Genomic DNA, 27,428 nt, shown 5'->3' with positions numbered 1-27,428 from the left:
GCAAAGATTCTAGAAACTATACAAAATAGAGGTCACCATTCCTTCTTCTTGGGTTCTATAACACATGCAAAAATACAGGTTACTCCACACCACATTGGACAAATGTCCTACTGCCCCAAGTGAGTTTGACTCCTGTCCTTAGACAAAAGTCAAGGAAGCACATACTAGGATAACATAAGGGGTTATTGAAGAACAATATGTTAGTTGCATGAATTAAATATTTTAAAAATCACTTTCAAGGTTAAAATGCTTAAATATTTAATTATGTGAAATAAAATGATAATTGATGAAAAAAATTGTTAAAAACATAGTCAAAACAGTATATTTTATTTTATTCTAATTATTCTTATTAATGCCTAAGAAATACAAAGGCAAAATAAACTAACACTACTTTCTCGCTTTCTAGAAAATTGTTATGTTAAACATGTGATCTGCAAGTCAAATCTGGAGCCATGGTGTTTTATTATTATAAATAATGCTATTATAGATATAATTTTAATTATAAATCATGAAAATAACAGCCAAATTAAAATAGAATTTAAGTATATTACATGTATACTATTTGTGAAAAAATAGTTTATATGTCAAATTGTGTTAAGTACTTAAAAAAAATGTAACCACTGATCCTTTGTTGACCTCATATATCACTTTTACCAGCATGACTCATAAAGACAATGCAAAATTAATGAAAGAAAGGAAAATATGACAATATATGTGTCATTTTTGTTTAATTATATTCTTAACCTTACTATCTTCTCATGTTTTCTTTCTAAAATATAATATGTGCAATTGTGGTTTCTTTTTTTCTCTATACTTCAAAGTATTTAATAGTTTTAAATAAAATATAAGGGACATAAAGTATATCAAATATATCAGATTGTATTCCTGTCAGATTCATAAACCATTCCAATTATTTTAAGAGAAGAACATTAAGAGCAAACATTGTTGATCAATTACTGAACAACTGAAAAGGTAAAAAGGGTACAGGAGGTTATCACAGAAATGGTAACCCCAAGAAGCAGCTTCCACCCTTAGCAGTGGGGACAAAGGAAAGAGGGAGTATTATTGGATCTTGGAGAAGAGGCTCCATGGAGCTGAAGTTTTATCATTAGGTATGAGGTTAGCTATAGGTATAGCCCTTTGAGGAAAATTGGTTACTTAGACAGTAAGTGTGGTTGTCTCTAAACTAGGAGGGATTCTGTGGAGCTAGAGAACTATCCTATGAAGAAAGGATATGAACTAATTCATATTTCAGTCTCTAAGAGGGCTTTATAAAGTTACTCTTGGGAATGTTATAACAACTACAAACTGGAATTAACTATTAATAATGGAACAAACTGTTATTGTCAGGCTATAATTGACAGGAGCTGAAAGTAAACAGGAAGCAAACGAAGAGTATGATTCCTATCTCTTCCTTCTCCCGCAAGTTCTCTCTGGTACCTGTGAATAATAGTCTAACAGAAAGTCAGTTAGTAAAACTAACATATGGTATGTACAGTTCCACCCCTAGAAACAAAGTATAGAATATGGGTAGGTAGGAAACTTGAACCCAAGGTAGCAAATACCTGCGGACATGCACCATAAGAATGTCTAAAATAAAAGCTAACTGAGTAGAGGTGGCGGTTTCTTGTCAACCCTTTCAATGATATTCGGACATACACACGTGAGTGCATCTAGGAGCTGCAATGAACAACATGATTAGGTAGACCCAGGCTCAAGAAGACCCATGATAAATAGATATAGGAATAACAAACAAGATTATAGTTGGTTGAGATAAAAAATTAGGTAAGGAAATATCCATGCTTTAATAGCAGGCTTTAATGTAAGAGCAATATTTCTGTTTTTACACTCTTCCAGAACTTTGCTAGTTCCCATCAAGAGGTAGACTCTATTTTCCCTCCCACTAAAACTGGATTGGCCTTTGCAGTTGTCATGATGAATACAATGTAAAGTAAGGGACACTGAGCACAATTTATGATCTATGACTAAGTCATAAAGTGATTGTAGGTTCTTCTTGACCATCTATCTTAGGATGCTGGCCCTTGAATTCAATCACCATGTGGTGGCAGTACCAAGCCACCTGAGGGGGGTTTGATGTACCTGGTCAGCTGTAAGCCTCCACTAAAATCTCAAGTAATAGTAATGGCCAGTGTCAACTTCTAGATGTATAATTGAGTAAGCAAGATGATCCCAGCTCCCAGACTTTGAGCTACCCTAGTGGAGTAGTGATCAGCGCTCTCTCTCAAGTGTATGCACACACACACACACACACACACACACACACACACTGATTTTTTTAAGCAACTAAGTTTTGGGGTGGTTTGTTATACAATCATAGTTGTTAGTACAGGAGTCTGATACAAGGAGTTGTGTGCTGGCATAACAAAACCTAAAGATAGAGTTGGGACCAGGCAGTAGGGAAAAGTTGGAAGAATGTTGGAAGAGTGTTAGTGAAAGCCTAAAGGGTTTTTCTTGACCAAAGTCTGACTGCTCCTGAAGAGGCTGTCAGTGAAGATTGAAACAAAAGCAAGAAAAATGTTATTGGAACCTACATAAAAGAGAACCCTTATTAAGGGAATAGAAAGTTTAGCAACACCATGGCTGTGAAGTCACATGGAAAACAGAAAAGGTATCTGTTAAATTGATTGATCTAACTAAGGAAGTTTCCAGGCAGAACACTGAAAATCCATGTGGCTTCTACTTGTCATCTATAGTAAGTGAGAGGAAAAAAAGTACAGATGAAGAAAGAACTGTTCAGTTTTAAGCAAAATTCAGAGAAAATATAAAGAAAGCCCAACCCCATGGAGTTAAAAAATTAAGACCCTTTCTCATATCTAATCACATGATTTGAAAAATTTGTTTCAGAAACAAAATCAAGTAAAGGATTGGACCATAGTTTATTTATTAAGACCTCAGAAAGATGTGTGAGGGTGCTTCAGAAAATGTCTTAGCCAGACAAAAGATCCTGTAATGGTGTACCTCACAGACCTTCCTGCATTAACAATAGACTTTTTAAGGACAAGTATCAATGTCCGCCAACATTCCTACAGGAAGCTAAGACAGAAAAAAAAATTATCTCAATGAGGTATGTGGCTTGTACATTTTGTCTAATGGAGTAAATTTCAGAAACAATCACAGGAATATTAAGAAGGTTTAAAGAGAACTTCACTGGTAGAAATGTCATTGGGTGGGATTAATAGAGACAGAAAATGAAAAGATGTCTCCAAAGAGACATATTCCCATTTTACCATGGGCAGGAAGAGATTGAGGGAACTACTCAGTTGTAAAATCTAGCTACTTTTTATAGAAAATGAAGAATGTCACCAAAGTCAGAACTAAGGTTCCAAACAGCAGAGCCAAGAGCCATGAGGGATCATTTCTGGGCAGCAGTATGGAGTATTGCACAGGAACTAGCAATATCTAGCCAGCTGGATTTCTAAATTTCTGTGAATCACCACATGCTATATGGCTCCCTGTCCACTTTTTTGAACGTTTTTTGTAGTGTTTATCTGTGTCTGTCTCATCACCATACAATGACTGGGGATTGGGGGAGAGGAGATATATTATCTATTTCACAGGCTTTCAGACTGGAAACTGTATTCAAAGGGCTGCCCTTGAAGAATTGTACCTAAAGAACTTCATCTCTATCAGGACTTGTAGATGAAAAGACCCTGGATCTTGAGTATGAGCCTGATTTCTGTAACAGGATTTTAAGGGCTTCTTAAAGGAGGGTTAGAGTGTGTATTGGATGTGGGCAGACTGTAAAAATGGTATTTTCCAAAAATAGTCACAGCAATATTTTTAGTCCCAAAGGCTCTTTCAGAGCATTTCCACTACTCCTTCAAAAGACAAATCTATTTTTTCTCCCATTAAAATGAAACAGAACTTCATGGCTGCCACCATGCACAGAATACAGTGGGAGTGAGGCTGAGTGGCTTCTGAAGATAGGTCCTTCAAGCAGTTTGGTTCCTACCTGCATCCCTCCTCCCCCTCTCAGGATGCTTCCCCAGTTATCAGATCCTGAAGAAACTCAGGCCACATGGCAAGGTGATCTGGCTGACAGGTTCAGCAAAATTTCTGACAGCCAACATTCACCTCCAGACAGATTAGTGAAAAAGCGTTCAAATGATTTCAGCCCCCAACCTGGGAACCATCACAGCTGATACTGAAAAACTCACAGGTGAGCTGTGCATGCTGATCCCTGCCCAACTTCAGACTTAATGAGCAATAATACACAAATAGCCATAGATTTAAGTGACTGGATTTCTGGCTGGTTTATTTCACAGAGGGGGAGTTGTAGTAACATGTATTAAGTATTTGCAGAAAAAAACTAAAGTAGAGGAATGAACAAAAATGAAAAAAAAAAGATGATTATTCAAAGGACAGTGCAAGATCAAAAGCAAGGTGAGATGATTAATCATAAAAGATCTGGAGCGTTTCTTTCTTAAGGGGCACATGAGAGTTGATAATATAAGGTAGTTAAATAGGAAAATAGTCTTAAAAGACACTTTTTCTTTTTAGATTTAGGTTTATGGAACACTGAAAACCTTCAACTCTTTAAAAACTGTTTTAAATCTATTTCGCATACTTTATTTATGGTGATAAATATTTCTTACCTTTTTCAATTTTACCGTGTTCCTGGTCTACTGCATATTTTAATTCAAAATTTTAATGTTTTTTTAAAAGGCTAAATAAGATAAGCATAGTTTGCTTTAAAAGGCAAAAAACTTCTAAGCAGTCCACCCCAAATTAATCATCATGCCCCCTTTTCTCATATTTCTTTCCTTAATGGTTTAGAGATGAGCAGTCACATTACCATTATGTATGAATACTACTAAGCATAAATAAGTGGGACAGGTTGCCCTGCAAACAAATTTCATTAAAGTACCTAGATTAACACATTTTAAAGGTCTCTTTAATGAATCTTTGTCCTTGTGATACAACATAAGCAAGAATAGGGCAAACTAAGTTGTAGAATTTTATATCTCCATCTCTAGCTTCAAACAATTAAGGGAGTTATAAATAAGCTCTACTATCTTCATCCCACTCAAAAATAATGAATGAGCCATCCTCATGAATCACAAGATTATCGCATCAACCCATCACCATCCCAAGATCATGAAAGCAAGACTTTAAACCAGCATTATATTTTGGAATAAATCATGGACTTGGTAACTATTTCAGAATTGTAAACGTTATGATTTTTAGAGTTATAGCATAATTCATATATCAAACCATGGCATCTATGAACCCCATCATAGATTCACTAGAGCTTTTCAATTTTTAGAACAATCCTTTGTGAGTTTAGATTTTTAAAAATTGCTGCAAGAAGTGATCAAACAAGAATGTTTGAAAATTTTGAAAGATTCTGTAGTGAAAATCACACTAATAAAGAAATATAAATGAGAAGACTTAATGTTTTTACAATTATGAATCACATTCCAGTAATAATTATGACATTATTACTGCTGAAACAAAATTTTTAGTTTTTATTGACAAAATATAACAGGTTAGAAAAGGTAACCAGGATAAATAGGATCCTTACTAATCTGACAGCTTTCTTAAATTGTATGTGGATATAGACATGCAATTGAATTAATGAATATCTAAAACACGTATTTCCTAATAATTTAATATCCATTTTATATTATCAGAGAATTCTTTTAAAAATGGTTAATATTATCATAATTTCTATAACATTGATATTAGTATAGGATCTATGTTTAAAGCATTATTATGAGATACTGGAATTAATTTCAAGCTGTAGAAGGATTAAGGGAGAAGTAAACTTTTTTTCTCTAATTTGAACTTTCTTCTTCATGTCTGGTTAAGACCATTTTTGTGTCTTCATTCCTATATCATCAGGAAAAGCTGTGCATGATGATTCATCTAAAAAGTTATGTATTGTTTTTGGAGAATCCATATATACCTTCAGTAATCATTCTAATTTTCACATTTTAGATGAGATAGGTAAAGCGTTAAGCTCATGGAACACACATCCTTTTTTATCTGTTTTGATATCTCAAGTAAACTGATATAAAAAGATTCCAATTGTCAGAATCAGAATGGGACTTTTTGTTCTAAAATTCATTTTTATTAATATTTTAAATTTGATTTCTCATTGGTTCCAAATTTGGTTTCTCATACACAGAAATTCATAGTATATAATTGTCATAGACATAATATATAATATATAATATACCACCTCCATACCATTATATAATATATAATATACCACCTCCATTCCACAAGATGCCTAAATCTAATGCTGACCAACATTTTGTGAGGTTGCATCTTTTCCTCAAAGAGAAAAGGATTCCCTATAGAACAAAAGGTTTTTTAAAATCCAATGAAATTAATAGAAAGTTTCAGTTAAGTTTCTCAGAATAATCAGAAATATGAATTTTTCACACACAAAATAGAGTGAAACTGGAGAACTTATTGATGTGTCCATAAAAATGTGTTTTGCTTTCCTTCTATAAGAATGCAGCAATGAAAATTCAAACACAAAATAGAAAAACCAGACCTAAATTTAGCATTTAATATAATTTATAAGAAACCCTATTTAAAGGTGCATTCTATAACTTTACCTATTTCAAGATTTCCTTTCTTTCAATTTCTAGCACTCCTGAACTACTTCAGCTCACAGTCCAATTTGCTATTACTTTCTCTCTTTACTTTCTTTACTCTACCAATCCTTTGTCTTTTTCTGGAAAAAAATCAAAATAAGAACATCACCACTGCTGCCACAAAAATATGTGTGTGTGTGCACTCATATATACACACATACACACACACACACACACACACACAAAGGTGTTCATTACTCAGTCATTAAACTCTTGGGATTCAAAAATTATTTATAATCTATTTTCTTATTACAACTGGTAATTTTCATATCATAAAATACAAATATGTTACAACATATCTTCTGAATTTGAAAGAAGCTCTGAAGTGCATTTTCTGTAGGATTGACAGATTCTATTCTGTTAAAGTGGAAAGAAGAATTTTCTTACATGAATCCTACTATTAATAGGATTACTCACAAAGAAATCATTTGTGACCAAATTACAAATATGATCAACTAAAATGCAAATAGAATCAGAGCTAAAATTCTGAGTAGTGCCATTCTATGGGGGGAACCCACAAATAACCAAACATAATGTCTTCCAAAAATCTAGGTTTGCAGTATTTCTCTTTTATTTGTTTACAAGTTTGATTACTAGTTTTTTTCAGAGAAACAAACAAACAAACAAATAAAAACCATCTGGATTAACCAGTGTTTAAATCACTATATGCCACAAAATGCCCCACAGTCTATGGCAAAATTTTTAATTGCCTTTTATCATTTACATTTTTATGTCATTAACTATTGCTTAGAAAAGAAGAGAAAGAAAAAGAGAGTGAGAGAGAAGAAAAGAAAGAAAAGACAAGACTTGGTGATTTAGTTCAATTCAGGAATCTTATATTGAATAACTGTGATGTGCCAAACTGAGATAAGTAAAGGATTACAAAAATAAAAAGAATACAATCTTTTCCTTCTTTCTTGCAATATTTTTTCTCTTATATCACCCAACTCACTAAGAGCCTGGAATTTTGCAAGATATTTGAAATGTATTAGCATTCATAACCAACCCTTTGGGACTCATATTCTAATGGTAGTGAAGGGTGTAAAATAAGCAGAACTAAATAAATTATATAACATGTCAGAATCCTAGAAAGGAAAAGGGAAATAAGAAACATAGTGGGGGAAAGCAGGGTCGGTGGCAAAACTCAGATAGAATGTGGGTTAGGTTCCAGACCCTTACAACAAAGACCATAACTCAATAAAGCAAGTTGTACTAATATTTGTGGTTTACCAGTGAATGTAAAAGTTATAATTTCACAGTACTATTGTCTACTAAGTGTGCAACAGAATTAAAAATGTAAACACTTGATGAAATAATATGCATGCTTTAATTAAACAATGCTTTATTGCCAAGAAAATGATAATGACCATTGCCTTCAGTAGCTCATAATCTCTTTGCTGGTGGAGGGTCTTGCCTTGAAGTTGATGGCTGCTGATTGATCAGGATGGTGTTTGCTGAAGGTTGGATGGGTGTGGCAATTGACTAAAATAAGACAACAATAAAGTTTGCTGCATTGATTGACACAAAAGATTTCTGTATAGTATGCCATGCAGTTTGATAGTGTTTTACCAATAGAAAATTGAAGTCAGTTTTTCAAAGCTTGCCACTGGTTTATGAAATAAATTTATGCCATATTCTAAATCCTTTGTTGTCATTTTGACAATGTTTATAGCATCTTCACCAAGAATAGATTTCATCCCAAGGAGCAAAAAAATTATCATTCATGGAAGCAATCCTAATTGGTTAAATTTTTATCATGAGATTGCAGCAAACTTTATTTCAGATTCTGCTTCTAATTCTAGTTCCTTTGCTATTTCTACCACATTTGCAGTTACTTCTTCCTCTGAAGTTTTGAACCTTTCAAAATCCTCCATCACAGTTGGAATTGACTCCTTCCACTACTCTGTCAATGTTGATATGTTGACCTTTTCCCATGAATCATGAATGTTCTCAATGATATCTAGAATGGTGAATCCTTTTCAGAGAATTTTCTGTTTGCTATGTCCAGATTCAGAAGAAGAATCAGTCTCTTTGGCAGCTACAGTTTTATGAAATATATTTCTTAAATAATAAGACATGAAGGTCAAAGTTTCTCCTTGATCCATGGGCTGCAGAATAGATGTTGTATTAGTAGGCATGAAAACAACATTAGTCTCATTGTACATATCCATCAGAGCTCTTGGGTGACCAGGCACACTTTTAATGAGCACTAATATTTTGAAAAAAAAAATCTTTTTCTCTGAGCAGTAAGTCTCAACAGTAGGCTTATAATGTTAAATGAAACATATTGTATACAGATGTGCTGCTATTTAAGCTTGGTCATTTTATCTGCAGACAAAGGCAGACTAGATTTAGTGTAATTCTTAAGGGTCCTAAGATTTTTGGAACAGTAAATGAACATTGGCGGTGACTTAAAGTCACTGGAGGCATTAGTTCCTAATAAAAAAGCCAACTTCTTTTTGAAACCAGGTATGACTTCCCTCTGGCTTTGAAAGTCCTAGATGACATCTTCTTCCAATAGAAGGCTGTTTCAACTATACTGAAAACTGTTGTTCACTGTAGTTACCTTCAACAACTAGACCTTCCAGACAACTTGCTGCAGCTTCTATATCAGCATTTGCTGCTTTGCTTTGTAGTTTTATGTATAAAGATGACTTTTTTTCTTTAAATGTCACTACCAAATGTCTGCTGGCTTCAAATTTTTATTCTAGAGCTTCCTCATCCCTCTCTGTGTAAAAAGGATTAAACACAGTTAGGGCCTTGCTCAGGATTAGGCTTTGATTTAAAGAAATGTTGTGGCTGATTTGATCTTCTAAATCTTTCTCCATGTCAGCAATAGGCTGATTTGCTTTCTTATCATTTGTGTTCCCTGGAGTAGCACTTTTAATTTCCTTCAAAAAACTTTGCCTTTGCATTGACAACTTGGCTAAATGTTTGGTGCAAGGGGTTTAGATTTGGCCTATCTCACCTTTGGCTGTGCCTTCTTCAATAGGCGTAATAGTTTTTAGCTTTAAATTTAAAGTGAGTGGCATGTGACTCTTTCACTTGAACACTTAGAGATAATTGTAGGTATTGATTGGACTAATTTCAATATTGTATCTCAGCATATAAAAAGGCACAAAGAAAGGGAGAGAGACGGAGGAATAGCCAGTTAGTGGAGAATTCAGAACACACGTAGTTATTGCTTAAGTTCAGTCATACTTGGGCATTTTTCATGGTGTCCCCAAAACAATTATAGTAGTGACATCAAAATCACTGGTCACAGATCACCATAACAAATATAATAATAATTGAAAAGTTTGAAATATTGGGAGAAATATCAAAATGTGACACAGACATGAAATGAGCAGATGCTGTTCAACAAACGGCACCATAGACTTGTTTAATGCAGGTTTGTTGCCACAAACCTTTAATTTGTAAAAAATGTGTAAACACCTTCACATATATGTTGAATGGAGGAGAAGGTAGATGTTGGAAGTGCAAATTTAAATAGATTGGTGAAGGCAGAAGTATCTATCAAGAAGTTGGCCAACACTTGAAAGAAGCGGGAAAGAGATGGGTTTCCATTCCTGGGGAAAGATTGCTACAAATTGAAGAAAAAAAAAAAAGGTAGAAGCAGTCTCTGTGGCACATGCCTGTAAACTCAGCAGCTCAGGAGGCTGAGACAGGAGGATCTGGAGTTCAAAGCCAGCCTCAGCAACAGCAAGGCACTAAGCAACTCAGTGAAACTCTGTCTCTAAATAAAATACATAAGAAGGCTGGGGATGTGGTTCAGTGATTGAGTGCCCCAGAGTTCAAGCCCCTATACCTACAAAACAAAACAAAACAAAAGACAGAGTAGAGACCCTAAAGAGAAAAATTTGTTGATATTTTTGAGAGCATCACCAGGCTAGAAGAAAGTGGGTAAGAGAAGAATAGCAGGAAGTTAAGAAAGAATGGAACAAGAAGGGCAGGTCATATAAAGCCCAGTAGGAATCTGGCTTTTACTCTGGGTGGTCTGGAGAATTATTGAAAGGTTTGGCTGCAGGATAATGAGGATCTCACATTTTGAAAATATCTCTTTAGCTTCTGTCTTCAGAATACAAGGATAAAAGTTTAAGTAAGAAAATTATCATGAGAAATGATGGTGGTTTAGGCCAGTGTGGAGTCAACCGTTGGTATAAAGATGTCGTCTAACTTCTTTCTGGCCCATTGGATTTTAGATCAGCATGTTGGGAAACAAGACTGGTCTGTGTTTCATGGGTTGATAGCAATATATGAGAGCATATCCTGGTTGTATAAACGTATTTGTATGAGCACAATTCTATTTATGTCTTTTCTAACAATAGAAAATATTGTCATTACAGTGATTTATTTTCATTGAATGCTAAGTTAATACTGTTTTTTGGTTTATCACTCTCTTGTTCTTTTAGTTTGTCTCCCAGTTCTCTTATTCTGTAAAGCCTCTTTACCCTACCCTATCGTACTTATTTCCTCCCAATTACACATTCAATCTCTGCCATGTTATTTTGAGTATGTGCTTTATTTGTTTTTCCTGTTTAGTCTCCATCTAGCCCAAGCAATAGGAAAATACTTCCACCCATTGTAATCCCTTCATCCTGCAGGATAATTAGGACATCAGCTTATAAGAAACAAGGAAAATTAAAAATTATTTTCTAATTCTCAGTAACAGGTTTTATCAAAGACACAGTAGCATACACACACACACACACACACACACACACAATGGGTTTTGGAGATTCAAGTTAGATGGGAAGAGAACAAAAGTCTCCTGAGCTTTGAGCTTTGGATGAGAGAAATGAGGACATTTATTTATTTTCTTAAACATTAAAAGCCAGAACTAAAAATGGGAAAATTTGGTAGCAGTAAATCTTTCAAAGTTTATCCTTCTATCTAGCAGAGACATTTTTCCCTCTCATCAGACACAAATAACATAAAGATGGTTTAGTTTCTGTTTGTTTTATGGTTTTAAAATTCTGAAAGAGAATTTATAAGGGCAAGTTAACTTATTAAAATGTTCTGAGTCCTTTGAAGAAAAGATATTTTTATTAGATATATGTTCAAGGCATTCTTTCTCTCTTTGCAGTTTTCTCTCTCATAAAAGATATTCTCTTTCAAATGGACTTAAACTATCAAATGTGTTTTCACTTACATTTACTTCATCTCCTTGAACATGCTAGGACTCATCTGAAATAATGACCCCTTTGTTAAAAGTTAATCTCTTCAAAAATAATAAAACCAAGAAATTCTAACAAACCAAATATATGTAATACTATAATATCTGAATTGGTCTTGCTATTGATTCATAATTTTTTATAATTGAGCCACCCCCCCACCCACTCTGCCCTTCACCATATCTCAATACACACACACTGGATATGATCATATACTTCAAAAGTATGTCTACGTGTGCTTTAGCCAAAGTCTAAAGTGCAGACAATTAGCTGGCCCACTCCCCTGCCAAGGCTTAAAATAAATCTCTATTCCAGATATTCGGAAGACAGCAACACCCCTTGTCCTCAACATTTGATTCCTTAAATAGTACCCCAGTGGCCTCAAAGAGTCAATGCACTTCTTTAAGCCTAATTTATTCTCAGAATATGACCTAGGTGCTGGGGAGGATAGAACACATTATCTGATGTTCAGATTGCTCAACTGTACCCTAGAGAATCAAAACATTAAGAAGCATATGGTATGAATATTGTTCTGGTGAAGGCACATTGTTCCACTTTGGAATTTAAAACAAGCAATGCAGCAATTGGTATTAACTAACTCAGACCCTTTCTTCCAACTCAAATGACTATAAAATTTTAGAAAGCAATTTGCTAGATTATATATTCTAAAGGTTTTTTTGTCTTCCATATCAGAGTCAATGACTATACCAAGAAAAAAATATCTTGTTAATAAAGATAAATACAGACCATTTTTAAACACACATACACACACACACACTTTTCAGTTTTGCCTTAGCCCCATTTTGATGGTGGCAATGACAATGTTCTGAAGCAAAGACTCTTAGCTGCTGGCTGATGCTGAAGTTAAATGCACATGACAGAGCTACCAGCACTGATGGATGGCTCCCGACCTGCTGTGCTGACAAAAGCCTGGGATATTTGCAATGGTTGGTTATCAGTGAAAATGGGCATTACCTGACTTGGCATTTGAGCACTTTGCAGAACCTGATGTGATGGTCAGCACTGAACCCTGAAGACATGATGCTAGCAGGGTTAATAGATGGGAGAATCTGTCTGTCCACTCTAGTGACATGTTATTTACTGAATCCTAGAAATAGGCCTTTTGATAAACATACTTGGAAAGTAAAATTTTTAATTTTTTTAAAACATTTTTTTCAGTTGGGAATAATAGCCAACACACAGATTCTTACTGGTTTCTAACATTTTTTTTATGAGATCTTAGAACATGAAAAACCTTTCAAAAATCTCCTGGTTTCCACATTTATATTTCTGCCAAACTACTATAAATTTATATTTTGAAGTTCATTTGCCTCATAGGCATTATTATTTTTCTCAGTCTGTCTATAAATAGAATTATGATTTTGCATGCTAGTTTCATTGGGTTTATTTTTATGTATTTATTTATATTCAACCTACTTAAAAATATAAACTGCTTTAAAGTCTTTGTGGGGAAAAAAAAACTCACAAAACCCAAAAAACAAAAACAAAACAAAATCAAATAAAACACCAAGGATTCTGGCATAGTGGATAAAACAAGAATCAAAGTAAAAAGACAAAAGTATTTCAAAAATAATGCTGAAGGCACTGCAATTAAAAACAAATTTAAATCTGGGATTCCAAGTAGCTCAAGCAACAAGGAAAATATTCAAGATTACAGACCTCATTTCATCTTGAAGCAAGCATATCAGTCCATCAGAAGAAATCAGCTTTTTCATGTCCCACAGTTCTGAAAATAAAATTTCCAAGTGGTTTTGGTTCTTTTAAAATAAGGACTATGGAATAAAATGTTGCCCAATGATCACAGTAGAAGTTTGTATATAAATTACAATAGTATCCATCACATGGCTCTTTCTTTTATTTAACTTTAGCAGGAGGCAGGAACATGATAAGCCAGATCCATCTGAATGAATAGAGAGAAATTATGTAGTTATGTAGAATTTTGGCAACCTGACCTAAAATGGGGCTCAAATCTCAGTAAAATTCTAAGAAATAAAATAAGCCAAAGGTCTACTAAAAGGTCATTTCTAATTATATTGCAAATCTAAGCAATTTTAATTTACAAATAATTTTAGTAACTTCAATAAACTTTCAGGCTACTTCTTGAATAAATAGTACGTAATAACAAGCAATAAACAATACAATAAATAAAAATAAAAAATATATCTGAAAGTTGTTTTAGAGTTTCTATCAATGTATAGGGGAAATTTATATGCTTTCAAAACTCTGGTTAAAGCTGTCTATTGGCAGAGCAGGAGAAACTAGAAACCCTGCTAGGTTATGATAATGAGTTGTAAATAAGAATGACATTCTTTCAGGAATACCATTGGTAAAGTAGGGGCAGAGATAACTTCTTATTCAAAAGAAGCATGGATACTCTAGGGATTCCTTAATTTTATAATATATAATCAAGCAAGTAAGTAAACACGAGAGGAAATTGGGTGTAACAGTTGAAATGTCTTTGCGTAATTGTGAATTAGAGTTTGCAATGAAAAATATACAATTGCCATATTTTGTATATCAAAAGAAATTGGAATATTAGCAAAATCATATGCTTCTATCTATGATTGATTTTACTTCCTCAATCATATATATTGCAAAAATATAAAATTAATATTTATCTCTCATAATATATGTACAATTATAGGAAAAGTGTGTTATAATTTTACTGAGAAATTATTACTTGTTTAGAAGCAATGTTATAACAAAGAACATCTTTTATCCACATAACTTAATAACCTACTTCACCCCTGCTGGGCTGCTGCTTTTGCTGTAAGAAAAAATATAGACAGAAAAATAGATTGCAAAAAAACAGATTGATTAATTATACTTACACAAACCTTAAGGGGAAAGATTAAAAAAAATAAATACATAAATTTGCCTGAAATAATATATTTTTGTCAGAACTAAACTCTATTTTTTGGATCCTATTAAAAGGTGATCTAACATTATACAAATTGCATATTTTAAAGCAACATTTTCCAAATTGGTGGCCTGAATCACAAGAAGTATACTAAAAGAAGTTGTTCTTTGCTCAAGTCTAAGAAAATACATTTTACAGAAACAGAACCTGGTTGTTTTACTCAACTATTTCTATATGTCTTTCAGGTGATAATACTTTGTAACTATTCTGGAAGGGTCATATGCTGAATTTGCTCTGCATATTTGATTAAGGAAAACTTTCTTAATTGAATGCATATGCTTCTTGGGTTACAGTTCAGGAAGTGTTTTCCTAGGGAGTCAACCAAAGAAATCCAAATTCACAATGAGGAATGATATCATTGAGATAATGATTGTAATACTTTCAAACAAAGGCATTATATGACCTATGAAAAGAGTAGAGTTTTTGAGTTTTATGTATTGGTCAAAAATATCCATCTGAATAAGTCTCATTATTTAATTAAAACCCAAAGTCAAACCACATTAAATTTAATGATATAGACGGAATATCCTTTAGTTTTAATGTAGGAAACACAGAATCATTTTAATATATTCTAGCAATCTAACTTTCTGATGAACACTCATATCTTGAGATAAATAAATTCCTAAGAATTATTTTTTATCTCCATGAAACAGTACTTAAAAGATATTTGAAATTTCACTAATAAGCTAAAATTTGGCTCTATAATTTGACTTTAGAATTTGAATTTAGAACTATATGATTCATGAGATTAGTATTTAATCTCCATATGATTTTAGTATTTTAAATGTTTTCTTCTTCTATATTAATTATACTTTATGAAGATGTGAATTTAATTTATGCAAAATATTACTGTTATTACAAAAACAAATGAGTATCTTTTTCATGCCACATAGACTGACCCCTAAACTCAAGCCAAGCACTTCATCTGGGATCAATATTACTGGAAGAAGTCTTTGTGCTTAACTTATTGTGGCAAAACAGCAAGATTATAGAAATGGATGAGATAAATTGATATGGAATAAAATTAATCAGAATCTAAAAATTCAGACAGTATTAGATTGTTAAATCTAAGTTTCTTCACAGTCTATAAGAAATGTAATCTTTGAATGTAAGGATGCATTAAAAACGTACGTCTACTAGGAATCATTTTTTCCCCCATTGCTAGCAAATGTTTTTAAATAAAAGTGAGGAAATACAAGCCTCATAGAAAGACAAGATATTCCTTTATTTTGTTTTGTTTCAATACATTATCTTGTTTATTCAAGGCATTCAGTGTCAAAAATCTGATGGAATCATAATAGCCAGCCAGATCCTTTCCTGCATTTGGCTGATTCCTAGGCCACTGTTAAATGGAACTTGTTTGGGATCCAGTGGTTCAGGAGTCTTTGTGAGTGCTCTCTCTCTTGACAGCCAGCACCTCAGAACTGCCCTTATCTGAGGGGTCAAGTTTCCATCCTGGGATGCTGGATCTGATGAGGCCTCACAGCAGATCCTTTGGCAGCTTGTCGGCTGTCCTTCAGTCCTTCAGTTCCCACTGGTCCAGGAAACTACCCTTCTCAGTTTGACCTCAGTGTGTCAGCCACATTATCTCATCATATTGTTGGGCAGGCTAGGTATTAAAATTCAACTGGGACCCGGAGATGGGCTTTGAATTTGTGTAGGCATAAAGGAGAATAGGTAAATTTTCATGATTCTTGGTAATTACATTGAACTTGTTTATTATAATGTAAGGAATATACACTGAAAATTTGTAGGTAAAACAAGAAAAATAAAAACAAATGAATTTACTTTATGATTCCTCTTTAAAAATAATGACCAATAAAATGTAGGTAGAAGTAGCTTTAGTAGTAGCTATAAGAAGAAACATTTTTAAATAATGAGGTCCTTTATTCCCTGGGACAAATATATTATTCAGATACCAACTATATCTTAATGCAATGTTTTCCATTTAAAATTACTAGGTATTAATAAAGTAAATGAATGAAGCATTGGCTCCTTGTTTCCTAAACATTCATGTAATATTTAAAATAATAATACTAATATATATTCAGTAAAAAAAAATTCTTTGAAATTATTTTAAAGATTAAAAAAGAAAAGCCTTTCTCTTCTCCTTTTCTCCACTGCAAGATAACTAAAATAGGGTGAATGTTATGAACTTCATGATTCACAACAGTAGTAAAAGATTCTGAAAGTTGGTCTCAAGTTCAATTTTATTTCACATTTAAATATCCAGTACCCGAGGATGTTGATATCTGTTTTACTGCTTTCTTACCAAACGGTTTCAACTCTAGCAATTGAGTAAAATGTATCTCAGATGCATGTATCTAATGAAATCAAATAAACAAGAATATATGTGTGTGTGTATGTATATATATATATATGTATATATATATATATATATATATGTGTGTGTGTGTGTGTGCGTGTGTGTGTGTCTATATATATATATATATATATATATATATATATATATTAAAATGTGTGTATATATACACACACACATATGTAAAGTTATGCATGGTCTTTAAGTACATATAATAAATTGATTAAAAATTAAATTGTTAAAAATATTATTTATATCTCAAATATATATGCATTAAAATATAAGGGAAACTATTACAGTTAAAGAATTCCAAGGAATGTTCCCAGAACTTGCCAAATCCTAGATAAATTAATAGATATACATAACAAAAAGGAACATGCAAAACTGTCTTTACATGATTGCTCTACTGTAATAGAAATTTCCAGTTTAAATGAATGATTTGTGACTTTTCTGTCCAGCTCTTAGAGGTCTTAAAGAGGCCTCGTGATTCAACGCTGATGTCCCTGCCTCCGCGTGGAATGTCCTTTCTTTCTCTACCACCGAATTACTACATCTCTTTCAAGGCCCTTTTCAAAAGCTCTTTTCCAGGGAGCTTTCCCCACCGTTCAAGTCAGAATTAATTACTTCTTCCTATGGGCTCTCAAAGCACTTTGAACCTCTAAATGGCAATTACTTTATTCTGCCTTGTACTATTTACATGTTTAAATATGTCTGCCTCACAAGACTTCAGGATCCTCGAAGACAACATCTTAATCAGCTTTTTTTTCCCCTCCCATCTCACCGGATTTCTTCCCAACATGTGTACTCTTATACTTTGGGAAATGGTTACCAGTTACACAATAGGTGCCTAATAACTTTGGGTTTAAAAGAAAGCTGCATTGAAATTATTGTCTTTTTAGTGTTCCTTCCAGTCAAACTCTGGCTGTAATGGTGTCTTTCTAAGTTGATCATTTTATTCCTTTGACAAGAAGTCAAGCAATGTTAAAACTGTCTATGTGTGGTATTTTTCCAATATTCTTTGGACTCCTAAATGTACCCTTTAATATATCATACCTGTAGAATGTCTAAAAATGTCACTTGGATAACTACCTTTTCCATGTGCTTTACTAAGATTAACCTTTTGAGTCATATAAATCAAATATTCAAGGAAAGAGAAAAAAGCTGAAATGGATGTCACCTTTGTCTCTTTACTTTGTGAAACTTTTAACTTGAATACTGCATTGTTGGTGATATTTTAAACTTTTCACTGCATTTGGAAGGTTCTAAGGTATTTCTCCCCATAGAGTTAAGAACAAACATTGGCCACTCAGATGTCCTTTAATTAGTTGACGTGCACTTTTCAGTTAGAAAAATTTGTTTACCAAGATCTAAAAATTATCTGAAGGAGTATAAATATTGAATATTAGTATTGAAAATAGAACTACATTTTTTCACTTGTAACCAGCATCCCAGTCACTAGACCATGTAACAAAACAAATGATGACTTGAGGATCTATACAGAACATATTAATTAAACCTCATTGGTCTAGGGAATTGCATTCATTCAATATAAATGAAGTTCTCCACTTATTTTAATATTGCACTTAATATTATCATTTCATAAATTTTACTTAGTTTTAATCAACTGATTTTCTATGATGGGATGAATATCTGATCTCATATTATAGATAGAAGAAACTGAGGTTCAGACTTTTAACATTAAAAAAAATCCTTTTATTCTTTCCTATTCCAGAATCTTTGCTCATAGTTAAACTTAGTAACAGAAAAAGAAATGTTGGAGACATGAGTGGGTGAAACTTAGAAGCAATTTAGAAGAGCTTGCCTTCAAATTGATTGCTATTTAATTATATATATGCATATATATACATACATATATGTAAAATCATTTGGCACGTGCTGGAATTAATTTTTAGATATTTTTCTTATTTATTTCAACTTCATGAAGTATACACACTATTGTCCATATATTTCTAATATCTTTATTTCTTATATGTATGCTTACCTTTTTGCATCTGAATATATATGACAAGGCATTAAATTGAGTTTAAATAAAAGAAGAGCAAATTTTAAAAATTACTAGTAATTATATGTTACTTAACTTTATTTGAATATCATTAAAGCCAGTGTTTATATTTTAACATATAATCCAAATAAAGTATGAAATTGCACCAGAAGTTACCATTGGAAGGATTTGTAAAATTCTTGAGGAAGTTGTACTATACAAAGGGGGCACAAAGCAATAATGTACTAGTACAAGTTCATCTCTGGATTCAAATTTCAAAATATGGATTGTCTGAATCTGTAGCAATTGAGAAGTAATAAGATAAGGAATGATAAACTAAGAGAACACATTAGAAGATTAAAGTTTCCATTTAGTTTACATATTCAATATCATCATTCATATTTAGGAGGAAACATAAATTTAGGGAAAGTATGAATAGTATGCAGGTTTATGGCCACTTAAAAACTAAAAGTGATGACTTTTTCATAGACAAAATATTTTAGAGTCTAGATAATTAAACTTGTTTGAATGAGGAAAGAATTAGGGTCTTCTCAGTTTACAATGTTAGCATCTTTCACATTTCAGTTTGCAAAGTAAGTTTTGCATATATGACATTGTCTTCTAAAATAATAGTATAAGTACACTGATGAAATCAAAGAACTTGATAGTTCAATGTGGACAAATGCTCTGTGCCTGCAGCTTTCAAGAGAAGAGTGAAATGTGTTCTGTGTGCAGTGAGTTCAAATCTGGTTTTGACAATAAGAAGTCTTGTTGAACCCATATCAACTTACTTTAATTTTAACAAAAATAAAAGAGTTCAAAATTGGAGCATTAGGTTCTTAATTATACTATGTGTTAGCTTGTTCCTTAGGAAAAAGAAATATATTATCATTATTATAATTATTACTAAGAAACATTTTACTCAAGTGCTTACAATGAAGGTCTAATGATAACTACCAGAGATAAGATGCCAAAAGTTTCATATTAGAATCTTTTCTTACAGGATCTTACAATTAACAGAATTTACATTAATTATAACGAATCCAAATGAAAAATAAACCTCAACAGACCAGATAAAATCTCAATATTTACAACATATTCTTATAAGTGATCAATGTAAAACTAATGAAACTCTGAACTGGCATATAACAGTGCCAATAAGTAAAATATGAATAAGTTAAGATACTTCAGAAAAAGGACTGTACTGTCTTTCAAAATGGAGAAGTTGTATTCTCGTCAAAACATCAGGGAAAAAAATCTAGAATTTACCATGACTACAAAAGTGTCCCAGAGTAGAACTTTTATCTTTGAAATCTTCCCCATACTGAGGATTTAAATGGAATTTGAAAAGAAAAATATGTAACAATACAATAAATCAAACATTCAGATGATTTTTGCATGTTGGAAAACTTCAATTATAACATTCAGTGATGGTCATGCTGATAAATTATTCAGACAGGTAGTGAAAAAAAATCTCTTTACCTCTTAATCTACAAATTGATATTTGAAGAACCTATCATCTTTGTAAGTTTTAACTAAAATTTTAATTAATTTTGATAAATAAAGTAAAGCTAGATAACTGTCTTTGAAAGATTCTTAAAAATTCTTTAACATATGTAAATATTTTAGATATATTTCTATATATACATATATATGCATATAGTGTTAAGTATATGGTTTATAATCAATACATTTTTGCTGGTTGAAAATTCTAGGAAGTCTCTATCATTTACATCATTTTAGATTTATCACATATAACACCCACTTAAAAGTTTTAAAGGTTCTTATTTTTCTGGACATTTTGAAATCTTATTTGACTTGGTGGAAATATCTCATCTTCCAAAGAAACAAAAACACTATGATAATTAATAGACTTATAGAAGCCATAATAAAAATTGTTCCTAAACCAGTACATGTTATCCCGAAGTCCCAGTGACCATTGCCCATTTTCTCCTAGGTCTGTAAAAATAACTTATGTTCAGCCATAAAGTTTATTTTTATTACTGAACCCAAGTCAAAGTCTCATCCTGGGGTTCAAGTTCTCAAAGATGGGCAGATTTAATATATTTGTCACCACCTTGATATTGCTTAACTTCAGATGAAAGTGATGGCTGGTAAGTCTGTGAATTGAGGACAAACCCCGAGTTGTTAATGTTAATATGCTGTTCAAGAAACCCCAACTATTTATTTTGGTTCTATGTTGCAATATGTCTTGCTAGGCTCATGTTAATTAATTTTGACAATGGCCTCTTTTTCTCTGATTTATTCAATTATTTTAGTCAATGACCTGATGTATTATTATTATTATTGTTTTTAGAAAAATAAATAGAATGTGATGAAATTCCTGTATAATCCTTTTGTTTCTGCTGGATAATTTTGTAGGAAAACTATCTAGAATTATTTCAGGTAAAAGATTCTACTTTCTTTAAAGCAAAAAGAAAACTATAAAAGTTGTATGCTCCCATAAATGGATTTTTTTTTTTTGAAGATCAACTAAGCCAGGATGAATTTAATACATATCAGGTGATAAGTCCAGAGTTTGCATTTAAAAATGAATTTGCAATTGTCTTTTGTCTCTATTTCCTAATTCATTTTTAGGGCTTTAAAGATCTGTTGTAACAGGACTCTTGTTACATTTAATAAGTGCCATGTTGATTGGCGTTCTCTAAGTAGGCTTTTCAGTTTGCCTGTGGGGAAATTTAATATAAAAACATTCAACATTCTTTTATTAGTGTTTTTTACTATTCCCAGTCCCATCAGACCTTTGGTGCAAGCAGTGTATTATTGAAAAGCTTATCTGTAAGAAGTGAGCCAAGGGGAAATTCAGCCTTTATTAATATTGACATCATGTTCCCACACAATGGCTGTCTAAAGAAACTTTTCAATTGGATTTCAACTGCTTTGATGCAATATAAATGGAAACAACTGAATGCATGGTTTAGCACAGAATGGTGAATGATGCTGTATACTATACACCCAAACAGAAAGTCGGAGTTTAGAGGTATTTCAGGGCCATGTTATCATTCTCAATTTATGCTGGTTAGCAGAATGTTAAGTTATGTTAATTTGATAGTTCTTGAATACTTATGTTTTCTTTGGGTTCTCTCCTCTTCAATTGCCAGTTTGAATAAAAAGGACAATTAATGTATTTTCAAGATGAAAATTATATTTAAGAAGTAGGATAAGACTTAAGTCAGGCAATAAGTTATGATTCAGGACACAATTAAGCTAGGATTGATTTCTATATTTATTATCATGAAGTATCAATATCCAGAAAACAGTAAGAAGTATAGAGAGAACTCAGGTCAATCTGTTGAACCTACTTAGTCTGAGGTATGTTACTTTCTTATATTAGGTAAAGGGTCAATGAAGCAAATGGCTTTTTCTAGAAAACTCAATTGCAGGTCAAAATGATCCTGGTGAAGTTTTTAAATTATTTATTTTATTTTATTTTTTATTTTTCTAGTTCTAAGGAATTTAACCCAGAGATACTCTGTCTCTGGGCTACATTCCCCACCCCTGCTTTCTAATAAGACAGGGTTTTGCTAATTCTCCCAGGGTGGTCTTAAACTTGCGATTCTCCTGAGAAATATATATTTGTCACTTCACTACAGAACCATTCTAGAGTAAAATGTACAACTATTAGCACAACCAGTAAACCAGTACCCAAGCAAAAAGCAAAGAAGTCTTTAAAATTAGAAGCCATTGAGTTTGCTCAGAACTTCAAATATAATTTATCATAGAATAAATTCTTGAATCAATGAATACTATCACTTCTTTGGTTAAACAGTCCAAATCTGACATCTAGAACATCTCTTTAAAGTCACCATTTTCCTGGAAACACTCTAATTTTGAGGAGTCTAGAGTTATATTTAGCTTTTGAGGAGTAGTCTTTCAAAAATATGGCTATGAAACAGATTGATTTAGAGGAGCATTATAATTAGCTGCTGAATATGTTAGGATAGATTATTCTACATGAATCACAGAGCTCACTTTAAGTGTCATTCCCCATTCTAAACTGCCAGCTTAATTTCTTCTCATTTTTCACAAGATCCATTTTTTTCTATTGTGCCAATAATAAAGGTGTAGTTGTCATAAAATAGGCATACATTTGTGAAATAATAAATTATAAACTGTTTTGTTTCAATTTTTAAAATAACTAAGTCATGATTACTTGATTTGATAATAACCCTGAAAACCCACCCAGAAAATGGCCTCATTTAAAAAACTTATATCCACATTTAGTAGCTTTATGAGCCTCTGGCAAACATTTTTAGACTAATGGGGAAAAATCTACAACATAAAATAGCACAAAATCATGAAAATAGCTTTTGAATGTAAGAAAATTAATATATAAAGAACAACTATAATAATACTGATGACCAATATTTAAGAAAAAATTTAAGATGATACATATAAATCAATGTATGCCTTTAAAATAATTCCAAAAGTTAATGATTTGAAAGCAAAATATGAAAATGTCATTAGTTCTCAAAACCACTCAAAATTTGTCAGTTAAAAGTAATAGCTGTGAATTTTATAGAAGTCTCCACATTACTACACAATCTTGAAACTGCCTTTGTAAGAATCATATTAGCCAAATCATATAATCTTTATGTCCTATCACAAGTATAAGATAAAAATAAAAATTTAAAGTACATATTACTGGGCATGGTGGCTCATACCTGTCATAAAAGTAGATGAGGAGGCTGAGGCAGGAGGATTGCACATTCTAAGCCAGCCTCAGCAGCTTAGCAAGGACCTAAGAAACTTAGTGAGACCCTGACTCAAAATAAAATGTATAAAATATATAGAAACAAAGGGCTGGGGATATGGCTCAGAGTTTCAATCCCCACTACCAAAAAATAAATACATGAAGTTGCATTATTACTACTACTGCATGTGATGTGTTGGATGCACAAGGGATGTTCAGTATTTTATTTGAATACTTAATACAAATAACAAAGAAGTCCTTTATTGTTTCTTAGGAACAATGTGCCTATTTTCTTTCTTGGTGGTGTGTGGGGGGGTATTTTCGCATTAAAAAGAGAGAGAGAGAGAGAGAGAGAGAGAGAGAGAGAGAGAGAGAGAGAGAGAGAGAGAGAGAGAGGTGTTTCCCAAAGTTAATTATATTGGAACAGCTAATAGGAAATAAAGGGACTTGTTACTAAAATGATGAGGTGCTAGAACCCAGACTGACAACCAATGCAGAAGCAGCATTGCTGTAATAGATTCATGTTGATGTCGGCTTTTGTGTTGCTGTCAATGAATCAGTAAGTTGGAGAAAGAAGTGAAGGGAGGTGGAGCACTGAAGAAATTCAGCATAGATGCACACAAAAGTACAGATCCTATTGTGTTGCTAAAATGTGGGTACAGAGTGCTAAGGGTCATTGCCTGAGCTCCCCTCTAAGAGCAATTTGAGGACTTGTTACCTGGCATTGCTGCCCCAAGTTTTATTGAGTCTGGGTTCATGTAAGAATCCTTCTTTTTACCAAGTTCATCCATAAAAAAAATCACATTTTTATTACATTTTTGTGGTCTAACTGCTGATGTTGCTAGTCCAAGAAACACACTTTGAGTAGTACTGAATTAAAGAATGGTGTTGAGATATATATATATATATATATATATATATATATATATATATATACACACACATATATATAAATATATATATATTCAATAATATTTTGCCTTTATTAGATGGGGAACTCCTTCACCAAGGAGCTATTAAAAATATTGATGTTACATTAATGTTTTCCTGATTCTTAGAGCTACCTATCATATATAAAGAATATAATCACTATATATAACCTGCTATATCAAAAATTCTCTGTCTAATCATCCTTCCAAGTGGCAAACCTATATTTAGAGAAAAATGGAGACAGACATAGTACTTCAATTCTTATGTATGTTATATAGGTCATTCAGGAACCTGAATGTAGGTATAATCTACTTCAGCCCTGGAGCTATATACAGTCTCCTAAAAATAATCAATCAAAATATGCTTTATTCCCCAATCATTTGTAGAACCTATACCACTATAGGAAACCATCTCTAGTTGTTGTAAAAACTCTGTTAAATAATCTCCATTTAAATGACTCCTTAGAATAACTGGCATTCCGTATCCCTTTGATAAAATTCAGGGGACCCTGACAACTGTAGGGAAACTTCTGGAATTTCCAGTTCATTTCTGCTCCTTCCAGGTAAGCCGTTACTTATACAAAATCAGAATCAGTTGTTTGTTCTTAAATCTATTTAGTGAGTTGTATTTATTATTGTAATAATGTAATTTAGTGAGATGTTGCATAACGTTTTGCATATTAGAAAAATATAGTAAGGTTTAATAAAATATTAAGTGGGGCCAAGAGTTGTAAAAAAATAATAAAATCTAGAAGCATTTTTGTAATTATATTGCTTTGTAAATGATTTCTAAATTGTGGTTTTTACACTACAGAAAGTCATAGGAAATGCATTATGAGGATGGTTGATGAAAGAAGGATTACGTTGGATTTCTAGGGAATCAATCCATTTTCAAAGAAAATGCTTTTTCCCTGAAAAGATTTATTAATAAACCTGCACTCGGATGTAAGCTAAAATATAATGATCAAGATACTTCTGCTTTATCATCATCATCATCATTATCATCACCACCACCCTCATCATCACCATCATCACCATTATCATCATTCTCTGCTTTAACTTACTGTAGTGAAGACGTTAATTGAGGAGCCAGATAAGTCCTGTCCTTCTTCCATAGTAAAAGAGTTGTAGCTAGCATGTCTGATTAGGTACCACATTTCCTATTTCCTCCACCCTGTTACAGTTAGGTGTGGCCATGTGACTAAATTTTTACCTATAGCATGTGAGCACAAGGGATGGATGACCATTCTAGCCCCAGGCCTTAAAACATTGCTGAGCGACCACTATTTCAGAACTTGTGTCTGGGTTCTTGCTCCTCTGTGCCTTTCCCTTCACAAGAGCAAGAATGAGAATGTGCCTGAGACAGAGTTCATGGAAATTATAAAGATGCCCTTGGCGACATAAGAAAAAAAAATGGGGGAAACATTCCATACACAGAAAGGAAGTCCTGAGACTTAAAAAAAATACACTTGGTTCTTTAAGCAATTAATGTTGAATGTTGTTGTTGTAGCAACTTAACTTTTTACCCTAATGCTCTTTATTATTATTATTATTATTATATAAAATACTGCTTCTGAGTGTGACTGAGAAGAGGATTTCCAGTATATGTTAAGAACTCTACAAAGGTGGCCTCTAATTTTAACTGTAGGTGAATGGTTTCACGTTTTTCATTTCTCACATTTTTATTACATTTTTGTGGTCTACAAGAGTCCTTCTCTTAACGTAAAATTATTAAAGCAAATAAAACTAAACATATTCCTGTAATAGAACATCAAAAACAACTAAAAAATGTTAGTACAGTGATTTTTATATTAAAGATTTTCTTTAGGAATAATTATCATGTGTCCATGCAACAGATGTAAAATGTTTATAACTAATGATACAATTAAAGTTCATTATTTTAAAGTCATTAAAAAATTTAAAACTTTGACATTAAAGTTGATTATTTTTTCTAGAATATTTGGGTACTGCTTAGACAAAACTATTTTATGGAGTATCACATGATTCAGACAATATAATATAATACAATGAATTTTACTGTAGTTAACTGCATTAGTAGACCTTATTACAGATGGAAATTCTTGTTGCTAGAATTTCCAGTGAAAATGTGGGGGTCTGTTCCAGTGGTGTTAAAAAACAAAAGAAGAATAAAATAGCAGGTGGCTTTTATATATAAAAGACTGCAAAATTAACTTTGTGTTTGCTTTTCAAATTTTAATAAACTCATTAGTCAAGCAAAACATATTTATTGAACCTCAATAAATATCAATGCCACCAGAATGGGAAATGTAATATATTTTTGATAGTGGTACCAAAAGTCTTCTTAAGGAAAGGATTCTCTTTAAATAAAAAAAAAAAAAAAAAGAAAAATGTCTTGAATCTACACCCAGAGATGTAAATGAGATTTGAGAAGGAAACAAAGGGAGTGTGTGTGATAAACTGATTTTTACTGAATGAGGAATGAGCTGAGGTTGTTTTTTTTTTTTTTTTTGGTTCTACTTGGAGGAAGAGCAGGTAGTGACAGGATGAGAGGACCTGGAGAAGGACAGGAAGGCCAGGGAAGCTGTAGGACAATGGGAAATAAAGGCACTAAGGGAAATTTTTAAGAATATGGATGCCTAACATTTAATTGGAAGGTTTTGTATTTGGGATGTAAAAAAATCTCTTTCTTTATTTTTATACAAGACATTTTATTTATTTTTTTATTGATTTAAAA

The sequence above is a fragment of the Marmota flaviventris genome, chromosome 4 (genome assembly GCF_047511675.1).
Source record: "Marmota flaviventris isolate mMarFla1 chromosome 4, mMarFla1.hap1, whole genome shotgun sequence".
NCBI lineage: Eukaryota > Metazoa > Chordata > Mammalia > Rodentia > Sciuridae > Marmota > Marmota flaviventris.
Note: the sequence above shows the minus strand (reverse complement) of the source record.